Raw genomic sequence first — 13,279 nt, 5'->3', positions numbered from 1 at the left:
ACGTATTTTTCAGTTGAACTTAATTTTTAGTACTATAATTTGTCTAGAGTTATGCCATTAGCATCGAGATGTCAATGAGATTCCAATCTCCTTCACAAAAGGTTGCAACCTACTTCTCAAAGCACCTAAACCCAAACAAAAACATCCGTTACAACTAGTGACATAAATAGGAGAAAACTATACGCGTATAAATCTGAGTGTATTAATGTACCGGGTATAGAGGTGATTGAGACCAAAACAAAAACTCAGCTAGCTGAGAACTAGCAAAACCGTTTATAATATACTGGCAAAAGGGCCCATGCGTTGCAACGTGAGAAAGAAATATCACACGGCACACGCTTTTAATTTATAAAAAAATGTCTAGAGTTTGAGAATTTATAGTTACGATACAAATAAAGATGGTCTTATCCTACAAAAATGCAGTTTAAAATTTCACGGGTCTTCGCTTCTATTTTAACACGGCTTGCATGTAGATTTAATACGTACAAAGAATCAGTCAAGTGACCTTCAGTTTCATCTCTAATCCTGATTTTGTTGACATGTTCATCCCCAACCCGGATGAGTACCGTTATGAAAGAAAGACGAAACTTATTTATTAAGATTGCACCCTAGATAGTATTTTTATTAAATGTTTAACAGATAAAATAATATCATATTTAAATTCTACATATTTTTCTAATCAAATTCCATGTATAATATGTTAAATTTGGAGTTACGGTTTAAAAGATATGAGTATTTACAAAAATATTTAATATATATAGTACGAGTTTAATGTCATAAACAGTAAGGGTTTTTTTGTAAAATCACCTCGGTGAGTTTTCCGACGGAAGCGATAGCCTCTTTATTATTATTAGTACAAATGCCCGTGCGTTGCAACGGGTAAATAAATTGCAATACCTGCTACGCGTGCCCGGTGACGAATTTTGGAAGAAAATGAAGGGGACTCAAAGTTAAATATGCGTATAGGAAGTCAAAATCTCTCAATTCTTTGGTCCAAATAAGATCAAATGTTTTATAGAATAATAGTATTTTTTCTTTTCTATTTTTTGGAGGGGGTCTCGAGCTTATCGAAACCGTGCTAGATTCGCCACTCCATGTGCCATTACTCACCATTTCTTACATCCATTGTCATAAATGTGGTCATAACTTTAAATTGATTATCACTTTTTGAAGCATGAATTGTGGAGATGAAGATATCACCCTGATATCCTTCATTTGATGGAAGAGTAGTAGTACATGGATTAGTATGATTAATCACTTGTCTTTGGAAAAACTCTGTGTTGCAAATTGTGAAAACAAATATATCAGATGTTCCTTCCCACAGTAAGCATGACTCGAGACCTCCACAAGCCCATACAATTTAAAAACACATCCATTTGTATTGCCACTTATTATTGTCCTAGCCATCCATGGCTTGCAGGCATTCCGCACGGCTAAGCTTAGCCGCTCGATTGACCTTGTCGGAGTGTGCACCTCGTTTGCCAGTCGACCCCGCCAGCGTATTATCCCTACGAGCTCTTTCTCAAACCTCCTTCAAAACAATCACACCAGTTGGTTTAGTGCCCTTTCAAATCATCCTTTCTTGTTGAAAAAAATGTGGACCAGTCTAGTTCAGCCCATCCGGGAGTTAGGGGACAGAGCGACAACGGACCAAAACAGATGAAATTACGGAAGCCAGAAGTGCGTTGCACCAGGCGTAAAAAAGACACAACATGCTTCATGTGCCATTATGCACCATTTTTTAATCCAATTTTGATAATCATTAATAATAAGGTGAAATTACTCAAGCAGCAACCTTGCATCCGTCCTCACATAAATCAACAACCTCCAGGGGTCGGAGCCCAGCCAGACATAGTTCTCCTTTCAGTTTTTGCACAACTTGCTAAACAAATCACTAACTACATTTTAACCATGGTTGATATGAGTAATAAGGGTCATACAAAGAGACTTCAAATGCTTGATCTCCGCCACCAAAGAAGCATACACATACATGTTTGTGTCCCTCCCATTCAGAATATTCACCGCTGAAAATGAGTAAATCTCGATGCAAGCTGGTACTTTCATTTGTTGTATAGCAATAGATAACTCCTTCAAGTTCGGACGTGAAGAAGCCAACATACCATTCTTCATCCGATGGAAGAGTAGTTTTGCATAGAACAATCGTTTTTCTTTTGTTTTTCTGAAAACACACATAATTCCTTATTTTTAGTAAACTTATCATTTTCATAAAAACTGGAACGCATTAGCTTCCACCCACTCATATGATGCATGCATCCAGAATATATATTTCTTCTTATTCCATACACGATACATAATAATGTTACCAAGATAGCTTGTCAGGCAACACGGATACATTGACACGACAAAAAAGATAACTATATTCATACCTTGTGAGTTATATTCTAAGTAGAATATAGATGACGAAGAATCAAAGCTTCTATGCATACTCCTGACAAAAAGAAGAAATAACAGTCAGCTTTATGTAAAAATCAATTATGCTGCAGTAATAGAAATATAAGTTACGAAAGGCTGACCAGTTATTCCTGCCCACTAAAAAAATATGTAGCACTATCAACCATAAGCATTGCATTATTGCATACGACTAAACTTGACATATATATAACACCGTGCGTCCAAACCTATTTCAGCAAGAGAAAGAACAATTCTTTTAGTTTGACTTGATTTTTATTGACAAGTAAAATTGTTGGAAGTGTAGGATGTCAAATTTACATGGACCATATCAACCACAGTAAGCTGATGTTTGCTATCAGTATAAATTTGACTTTCCCATGTCTGGATTGCAAGAATTTTCATGAGCTTACATGAGTACAATGTCGCTGGTCCATCTTCTTGGTAGAAACCAGATGTGGTCTTGTGGCTGGAGTTTCACTCCACACTGGGACATTCCACTATTGGACGCTCTCGCCGGATTGGCACAACGACTTGTCTGGCCTCATGACGATATCACTTGTCGTCGAGCCTGGAGCATTATACCATGCTTATATCAAGACCCCCAAAACTAAGATAAGATACATAGAAATCTTAAGAGTATGTGTCAAAACGACCTGACCATGAATTTCGAAATATGTTCCGAGGGAAAGTTAGATAAGAAAAATGCAGTATTGTGTTAATTACTTCCTTGCATCAATTGAAATTGCTAACTGCTACAGCTAATTTCACAAAGGAAAGAAGATGGCAAAATAATACAAAGTTTTCATCCTATAACCATAAGTTAACTTGACACCTGCTACTACCTTAAAATTGTGGCTGGAGTATATAGAAGCTAGCGTGGACGGACCAATATGTAGCATAACTGCAGAAAAGAAAAAAAATCGAAGGAGTAAGGACAAATTAAGATTGCTGGATCTGGAGGCCTATATCATAAGTTATTTCAGTAGAGACAAATTAAGATCTTTATAGAGAAAATAACACACCTCTGAAAAGAAAAGGAAGGACCGAACTATGTCAATGACGTACATTACTAACCATGCGCGTGCGTTGCAACGGGAGAAACAAACTCTCTCATCTCTTTCGGGGAAAACAAACGATACTCTGCTCAACTAAAGCTTACAATTTCCCATCATAATGAGGCATAATTTTCCATCTTGTTTTAGCTTACAATTTCTTCTCATATTAAGGCATAATTTTCCATCTTGTTTTATTCATATACACATGGGTCTGTTTTCGACCGAGCTCTGTTTTACAATATAAATTTTCATCCTCCCATTCTGGGCCTAATCATCACCCCTTGCTCTACACAACATTTCTTGAAGAGAATACAAACATTATTTTTTCTTCCACCAATACTTAAAGGATGCAAGGAATGTTTTTGTTGTTAATGTACATGTGCATGTATTTATCCGAGTAATAATATATGACAAACGAAGACACGTGCATAATCTAGAAGATAATCATGCTAGCATATTCATGAGATACGGAAGACAACATATAAAATCTGAACCTGAATCATTGTACTATTTAGGCTTTTCTTTTCTTTTTATACAACGTCTTCTGTTCCACATATTCCTCTGGATTTTTCACTTAAACAACTTCGAACACTACTTAACACATGTTTTCACATGCTAAATGCATTCAGGGCCACATACATCGTAACCTACATTCAGCACCCAGAAATTATGAAATTTAGTCAAACATTTACCAAATTATTTAGACACTTCTATCCAACCTAAGATCAGGCCAAGTCATGCACGCACAGGATATCAGACGCATGTGCCTGAATATTTGATCAAGGCTGTTGCAACTCCTCTAGAAAATATCCATGAGGACTGAGACAAATCTCTATCTGTACGTAGTAGTTTGCAAGGAGCATATACATACTATTTTTTGAAATGGAGCATATACAACGGATACTACTTTAACTGAAAATAAACCTATCGTTGTCTGCTCTCCAATTTCAGAGTAGCATGGTTTAATTCATTCATGACCTCTGCATTTTATTCAGACAGCAGCATGCACCAAGATACCTACTTAGAAAGCAAAATCTTCTCTTTCACAGGGCTATTGTTTCATCTAGCTTTAACGTATCCTCTCTTTCTCCCTTTGAATAAGTAGTATAGTTGATAACATACAGACTTAAGAAGTAAATAGTTGATGACAGATGCAAATCAATGACATTGTAGTGTATGTACCTCAGGTCAGATCAAGTTTCGGCGGAAAGTGGAATATGTGAAGACAGATTTCCGTTGAAGTCGACAGTATACAGCCATGTCTGTGTCAGAAACTTGGCATGCGGATGAGCCATATAACTGTAGATTCTCCAAGAGAGTTAGAACACAAAAAACTATTTGACCTTGCAATAGAATTGAAAGGGTTAGGTGATGTGCGTATCTCTCTCTGTTGTCTATATCTCTCTGCTCTCTGTCTTCCTCACATATCTCCTTTTTCTCCAGAAGACCAGAACAGCAGATGCAACAATCAATGCCTCAATCGCCACCGATCTAGTGCTGGACCGCTTCTCCTCTCTCTGTCCAGGAAGTGGTACACCACAATGGAACTCAACCACCGATCTCGTGCTGGATCCTGCCGACCATGTCCAGCCTCACAATAGATCTAGCATCTCCCGCACTGGTCATCCTCACGCTTGCCATGCGAGACTCGGAGAGTGGAGGCGGGGGCAGCTGCCAGCGCGATGAAGCCTCTGGCAGCACGCTCGTCGGATCTGGCGCAGTCGTGAGGCGGGTCGCGAGCCTCCCTCCTACCAGGGCCCCTCCTGCTATTGGGCAACTCGAAGAGGAATGGAGAGTGGAGGCGCCGGCAACAGGACGATGGGCGCCTAAGGGGGTGGGCGGGTAGTCTGGAGGTGGAGGAGAGGTCGAGAGGGCCGGAGGCGGAGGGGAGAGCCATAGCCCGAGGGCTGGGGAGGGAGAGGCCGGTAGATCTGGCATCATACCTCGCTTGCTCGCGACCCAAGCACTGTAACGACAATAGAGAGGAGAACGCACCATACCTCGCCTCCTCGCGACCCAAGCGCCGCCGGCCTCAGCTCCCGTCTTGGTCGATTCCCTCGTCCTCCTCCTTCCTTCATGCGCCAAACCAGGACGGGAGCGCTGCGCCCCAACCATGGCGCCGCCCCGGAGAACCACGATGCCTTGCAAGGTCCCATCGTAGCTCGCCTGGATTCGGATGCGACCGTCGTTCCCCACGTCCAGTCCGTGCGCCGCCGCCGCCCTATGCGGGTGTCACTCGATCAGATCGAACTAAAGAAGGTATTGCGGGTTGAATACAAATAACAACAGGGGCTTTTCTGTAAAAAGGTTGTGGCGGGTTTTTCGACAGAAGCGATAGCCTCTTTATTATGAAGTAAAGACTAAACATCACTTAATAGGTACTTATCATATCAAGAAATTTTTAAATTTGAACAGAATGCCCGTCTAGCTCAGTTGGTAGAGCGCAAGGCTCTTAACCTTGTGGTCTTGGGTTCGAGCCCCAAGGTGGGCGACTATGTTTTTCTCAACACGAAGCTGCATTTTATTTTGTAAACTGACGTAGAATCTGGACGGATATTTGTGCGCGTGTCCATCTCTTACGTAGCTGTCAGATTTAATATGAATCGAACGACCGAAAACAATTCTTACAACTCATCCCTTATATCAGTTAGCTTGACCGAAACAATGTTTTGTTGCAGACTGAACATTCATAACCAGCAGCCAAGCCGAGCACCCCTGCCTGTAAGTCGTCGCGAGCCAAATCTTCGCTGCCAAACTCCTCCCTGTGACTGGATCTGGCGAGATCAATCTCACTGTCGTTTTGGCATCACCGCTGGTCGTACGTCCGTGTCCATTCCAAGTTTCTGCAACAATGTTGTTGCGGAATAGCTATAGGAAAAATCAACTGTGTTAGTGCGTGATGCGTTACAATTTTTGCAACAATGATCTTGTTAGAGAAAATTAGACGCAGTGGGAGATGTGTTCGCAATTTTTGCAACCAGGATCTTATTACAGAAAAATAAAAAAAGGTTTTGCAACAAGGGATTTATTACAGAAAATTAGAGAAGAAGGGGCTTTACAACAAAGCCTTTGTTGCAGGAAATTAGAAGAAAAAGGTTTCGTAGCAAGAGTATTGTTGCAGGAAATTAGAAAAGAGAAGCTGACAGCTTGTGTTATAGACTCGGATGGCTCGCGAGGTGATGGATCTTTTTGAAAAGATCCGCCGACCGATGTGTAACAAGCCCCTTGTTCTAAGCTATTTTTGGTAAATTTTCTCTGTGGATATCTATAACGGCAACACGCAAATTTCCTCCCTCTTTGGTCCACGGATTGGTCTTTTTTCTCAAAGCAAAGCTTCATTTTACTTTGTCAATTGACGTAAAATCTCGACAGTTTGTTCTAAGCTATTAGTTTTGTAAATTTCCTCTAAGCGCATCTCCAACAGCAACACGCAAAATATCCGCCCGTATCCGTCCGTCGATAGGGGGACTAGTTCGTGGATAGAGGGACCAGTTAGCGGACACAGATGTGAGAGGCGACATCGAACCATAGCCGCATACATAAGTCCAACAATTCGAATCAACCGGACGAAATTCGATCATAATGGAGGATTTCATTCAGGTTCGAAGATAATTTATATAAAAATGTCGATATTTCGACCGTTAACTGAAAAACAAGAAAAAGAACCTAAACCCTATACCGGACGACCACCTCGTACGGGTGACCGTCGTGCCTTGCCACCCCTCCGCCTCAGTCCGTGTCATCGCCGTCATCATCGTCATCATCGCCATGATTCCTCTAGAGGCTAAATGGCGTCGAAGGACCACATCAGCCTTGTCCGCCACAGCCAGTGACACTACAAGGAAATTGGTCTATTGCAACGAAAATATTACCACAAAATAATTTTCGTTGCAAAAGTCTCTTTCTATCACCACATTTTGATTTTTGTGGCGACTAGCACATCGTAATGCAACATTATGTTGTTGTGGCAATAAGTGCCCAAAGTGTTGCAAAAAAGGTAGCCTTCTCGCAACAAAAAAAAAATCATTGCAAAAGGTCTAGCCTTATTGCAACGAACAAAGTATCATTGCATTAGCTGTTACTATTACCACAATTTGTGTATCGTTGCAGTATTTTTATTTTCCCACTCCACACCAATTGTCTTTGGCGGTAAAGAGCCTTCTCGTTTCCCACCAAAAACCTTAATTGGTTAGTTTATTTTCCACGAAGAGACCTTTTCGTTCCCGGCAAAAAATCCTTTCCCCGTACAGATAAGGTGAGGTCCTGCACGAACTCCTTATAACTGCTATCAATCTGGATTAAACTTGTCTATAATCTGACTTCACCTATTAGCAAATCAGGTTTACTTCTTCCTCCGTCACGACGGCTTCACGACGTTGGTTGACGGGATAGGCGACTTCATGATGTTGGTCGACTAGAAGATTCCTATACATCGGTAATGCCTTTCTCCACCCTTCTCTGCTACGATGCGGCGACCCTCTTCACCTTTTCCCTGCTAGTCGGCGTCATTGCCTAATCCCCATCCCATCTCCTCGCTGAGTACAAATTCGCTGTCCACAGGCTCTCACCTGCACGAAGGGGAATTTTTACGGCTTCCAATTAAGATGGGGAGGGAGGACCATGTGCCGCTGCCGCTTGCGCGCGTCGGAGGGAACATGTCGACGGCTGCTGCGCCACAGCTAGTTGTGCCGATAGGAGCAGCTTGGGGCGAACGGCCGCCTCGGCGCTGGGGCTTGCCATGTGGCTCCGATAGGAGCCGCTTCAGGGCCGACGGTTGCCAGCGCGCTCAGGGTCGCCTCTGCACCGGGGCTTGCCGTGCGGCACCGACCGGATTAGCTGCAGTGCCCATGGCGACCAACGCACTGGGTGTCGCCGCCATGTCGCGTCGCCGGATGGTCGGTATCTGTCGGAAGCAGGGCGAGATTGCCGTCGCTCCCGTGGACAATACGTGAACAGCTGTCCAGATCTAAAACTATGTCTCCTCTGCTCTGTTTTTCTCTCGTCTATTCCTCTGTTCTCGTCAGGTATTTTTTTTCTTTTATTCAAAACTTGCGGCTACATCGTACAGCATAATCAGGCATCAACTATTGAATGCATATATCAATTGTACGATGATAAACCACATGGGCTGGACGAACTACAAGAATATATGCATGTAGTTTTAAACATTCAGCCCTCGATCCTGCTTTAGCCTGAATCAGATGTGCCTTTCAACACTCTTCCCATGTACATCAAGTGCAGGGACCATGTCATCATATAGTGCCTCGCGGGCTGCAGCAAGAATAGTCAATTGGCCATTTTGAACCGGCTTCTTCTTGCGTGAAACTGGAGCTTAAATAAGAGCTCCGCCCTTTTGTTTAACTGTCTCTTCTCTCTCTCTCTCGTCCCCTCTTCCCTGACAGACGTAAATACCCACTTGTGCTTCTGCTGTGGGCAGCCGCATACTCCAGGTAAAATTGTTGATACCTTCTAAAGTGAAAGGTAAACAGGAATATGGATTTAAGCCTCAAAAATAGTCTTCAAAGCTACGATCTGGTAGTGGCACTGGATTGTGATCTAATTCCGATTGGGACCTTGACCCTACGCTCCCCGATTAAATGTTCTTTTTCAGTTATAGTAAATATAGTTATCGAACAATTGTATGATGCCATGTGCCCATGCATTTAGCCTTTTTTTTTTCTTGTCTAGTTTGAAGTTATGAGGCTTCGTTTTATTGTGATCTTTGTATGTCCATCCTTTCTTTCGATTTCATAACATGCTCCCCATATCAAAACATTCAAGATACCCGTCAGATTTTGGCTCATATAAAATCTGATACATAACTCTTGTATACAACAAATGGTATTACCTTGTAGTACAATTGGTTCAAATTTTACTCATCCTTAGAAAAAAATTGTATGCAGGAAAGGTCGAAGTGAGGATAAGGAAGAAGCTTGTTCCTTGTTGCCTCAAGTACGACGTGTGAGAAGGTTTGTTTCAGTTATGTCAACATTCTCAAATTTTCATATTTCTAATTCAGTCACGAATGTAATAAGTTACATTCAGTACATGTGTTTTCTCATTTTGCTAATACCTAATTTGCATAGTGTTCAATGTTAAATTCGATAAGGTTTGTTTTGGTTATGCCAACATTCTCAAATTTTCATCTTTTTAATTCAAACTGAATCAAACAAGTTACATTCGATACATGTGTTTCTTGTTTTGCTAATACCTAATAATGCATATGTTGTAGTCCTATTCTATAAGCAAATGTAACTACTATGCCTTATTTCCTGTTGTATGAGTATCTATGAGGATCAAAAGTTATTTGTATTATTTTGATAAAAGTAGCTCATGTCCTAAATGGACTACATTGTGTTCTATTATGCATACTATTTCCATATTTCAGATTCATTTTGTTGACAAGTGTGTAAATCCCTTGTCTAATTTTCTAGTTTAAAATCAGCTAGATGGCTCGAGATAGGAGTTGGATAGATATGAATAGGGATTCTGCAGAGTGGCAGAGTGGCGTTAAGGAATTTTTAGATTACGCTTTTGAAGGTAGTCCTGGAAGATCAACCGCTCTATGCCCGTGTAGAAGATGTCTCAATGCTGTTTACAAGGAAAGGGATGATGTACACGTTGATCTGCTGATGAATGGGATGGATCCCAGTTATACTTGCTGGAAATATCATGGAGAGGATTCAAATGATGAAAGTACGGCTGAAGAATCTGAAGGTGAAGGTGTGAGAGGTGATGACTTTGTAGTTCGTGATTTGCTCAACACTCTCATACGTAGCACCGAGCCAGAAAGTAGCAAAACCACATGTGAAGCTAGTAGTGAAGAGATGTTCCATGATGATGGTAATATCCCAGAAGGTTCTGCGGAAGGTGGAAGTACCCAAGAGCCAAGTGGATGTGCCGAGGCTTTCTTTTCTTTGCTGAAGGATGCTGAAAAGGAGTTGTACCCTGGTTGCAAGGAGCTCACGAAGCTTTCTTTCATTGTGAGACTGTACCAAATAAAGTGCTTGTTTGGATTGAGTAACAAGGATTGTGAGGCAGTACTTCAATTGTTCACACAAGCGCATCCAAAAGGTCATTGTATTCCAAATTCTCTTGAGAAAGTTCAGAAGGTTATCCGGGATCTTGGGCTAGACTACCAAAAGATAGATGCTTGTATTAATGATTGTGTGCTATTTTGGAAGGAGTATGTTGACATGGACTATTGTCCGACCTGTAAGGAATGTAGATGGAAAGCTGCTGCCATTGATGACTCAGATGTGGAGAGGAGAAACCATAAAGGGAAGAAGCAAGTGGCACGTAAAGTTCTAAGATATTTCCCACTCACTCCAAGGCTACAACGTCTATTTATGACCGATGCTACATCATCATATATGAGATGGCATAAGGAGGACCGTGTGGATGATGGTATAATGCGACATCCTGCAGATTCTTTGGCCTGGAAGCATTTTGATAACATTTATGCTAAAGGGTTCTCTTCGGATGCACGGAATGTAAGGCTCGGGCTTGCATCTGATGGGTTCAACCCGTATGGGATAATAAATGTGGCATATTCTTGTTGGCCAGTGATTCTAATTCCATATAACTTGCCTCCTTGGTTGTGTTTGAAACAACCATATTGGCTAATGTCGATGATAATTCCTGGAAAAAGTCACCAGGAAATAACATCGATGTATATCTACAACCTTTAATAGATGAACTCAAAGATCTATGGTATGTTGGTGCCGACACATATGATGCCACAACGAAGAAGAATTTTCGGATGCATGCAGCCCTCATGTGGACAATTAATGATTTTCCAGCTTATGCAATGCTATCTGGTTGGAGCACAAAAGGAAAACTAGCATGCCCATATTGCCACACGCAGACAGACCATTTATGGTTGAAATATGGGCACAAGTACTGTTACATGGGTCATCATCGTTTTCTAAGCCGTGACCACAAGTGGCGTAGAAACAAGAGTTGCTTCAATAACGAGACAGAAAGTAGAGATGCTCCAGTTCCACTCTCTGGCAATGACGTGGTACAACAACATGCAAGTTTTGAGCAGGAATAAGTTTGTACTTCAGCAATTTTCATAGCCTATCCAATATCTATTTATCATTAACAGGCTCATGTCCTTCGGTTTTAGGCCAAGTGGGATTTGGAGGACACATATTCTACTAAGGGAAAAATACTAACAATTGCTAGAGAGCGCTATAGAGGATAGCGGTCAACTTTGCATTCCACATACAAAGCATACAATACTGATGCTCAAAGAAGGGCCAATAAGCCCGAGGATGTTACTCCAGAAGAGTGGGATTATATGATCAATTATTTTGGCACTGATTTAAAATTCCAGGTTACTTCTATGTACATTACTAGTAGGTGTAGTAAGTAAATTGTATTAGTTACAACATACCTCTTAGGTGTAGTAAGTAAATTTTATTAGTTACGACATGCCTCTTATTGTATTGTGTATGGCAGGAGCTTAGCCAAAAAAATACGGAAAATCGCCAGAAGCAGAAGGCAAGGCATATTGCTGGTTCAAAATCGTACTCACAGATTAGCTATGAGAAGGTACTCAAAAGAGTTGACGTAATGCACCTTTGTACTGTCAACTTTCAAGGTTCTCAATTTGAAATATATCTATACTTGTAGAGGGACGAGGAGACCGGGAAGGAACCAACTATTCTACAACTCTGGCAAATCACTCATACACGCAATGGATCATGGTCTAATAAAGAATCACAAACTGTTTATGTGAGAAACATTTTCAAGCAAAGACATCTTGCTTGTTGCATTACTTATATTTTGTAATATCCTATTAACATTCTTAACAACTAAAGTATGCTATATTTATGTGGTGTAGGACAATGCACACAGCCATATTAGGGAGAAAGAAGGAGATATTGGTGGTCCAGTTTCAAGTGAAGAGCAAAACGATATTTTCCAGAGTAGCTACAGATGTACTATGGAAAGTACATCATTGAAGCCTCGTGGCCATGGATACATGGCTAAACCACCTAGTGGTTCAGAAAGATTACATTCTGAAATCCATAGAAAAAATGCTGAGCTAGCCCTCGAGGTTCATGACTTAAGAAAGCAAATTGTTGAACAACAAGCAGAGTGGCAAAGAGAACGAGAAGAAGAGCGAGTTGCTAGGGAGAAACAGCTTGAGGAGGAGCGTGTAGCAAGGCAGAGAGAACTTGAGGAGGCTAAGCAAGCAATGATGCATGATATTATGAATGAGGTTAGGCAATCAATGAGGTCAGATGTTGTGCAGATATTGGAAACTCGACACGAAGATGCACATCAGGTAATACAAATGCTTTCAATTTAGTATAGTGATGTTCTATGGAAAAAAATTAAACCTTATGAGTTATCGAGTTAAAGCAGTTTTCCCAAGCAAGGGATGCTCCAAGAAACGGAACTGGAAATCAATCAAGTTCTAAGTTGAAAAGTTCGAGCATGATTACTCAACACCAGCTTATGCAAGCAGCTAAACACCATCGTCGTCGTCCAAGTGAAAAGGTATCGTACAAAATTATGAGATCTAGTTTGCACTGAAGCATGTCCATATTTGAGTGCTTTAGCCATACCATCTAAGTACATATGTTAAATGCACATGCTGAACTATATAATTGAACACAACACAAAAGACAAGAAAAAAAAAAGAATATGTACATCCAAGGCAACAACCACACTAGTGCAGCCTGAGTAAAACAACTTCTAAACTTACACTAGGGTGGAGAAAATAGATTTCAGCAACATACTACATTTCTGGGTAAACTAGCATCAAGTGATATATCACATTACAGCATAATTTGTAT

The 13,279-nt window shown here is 41.0% G+C and overlaps 1 long non-coding RNA gene and 1 other non-coding gene across 2 annotated transcripts; both read left to right on the top strand.

Moving 5' to 3' along the window:
• The first annotated feature begins 5,885 nt into the window (after positions 1 to 5,885).
• Positions 5,886 to 5,958, top strand: TRNAK-CUU. Its single transcript has one exon. It is a non-coding gene; the product is annotated as a tRNA-Lys (tRNA).
• Positions 5,959 to 12,555: 6,597 nt separating this feature from the next.
• Positions 12,556 to 12,904, top strand: LOC123440985. Its single transcript, XR_006630388.1, has 2 exons — positions 12,556 to 12,765; positions 12,846 to 12,904. It is a non-coding gene; the product is annotated as an uncharacterized LOC123440985 (long non-coding RNA).
• Positions 12,905 to 13,279: the final 375 nt, after the last annotated feature.

This window comes from Hordeum vulgare, chromosome 3H (assembly GCF_904849725.1).
Source record: "Hordeum vulgare subsp. vulgare chromosome 3H, MorexV3_pseudomolecules_assembly, whole genome shotgun sequence".
Lineage (NCBI taxonomy): Eukaryota > Viridiplantae > Streptophyta > Magnoliopsida > Poales > Poaceae > Hordeum > Hordeum vulgare.
The sequence above is the reverse complement of the archived record's forward strand: the minus strand, read 5'-3'. Positions and strand labels throughout refer to the sequence as shown.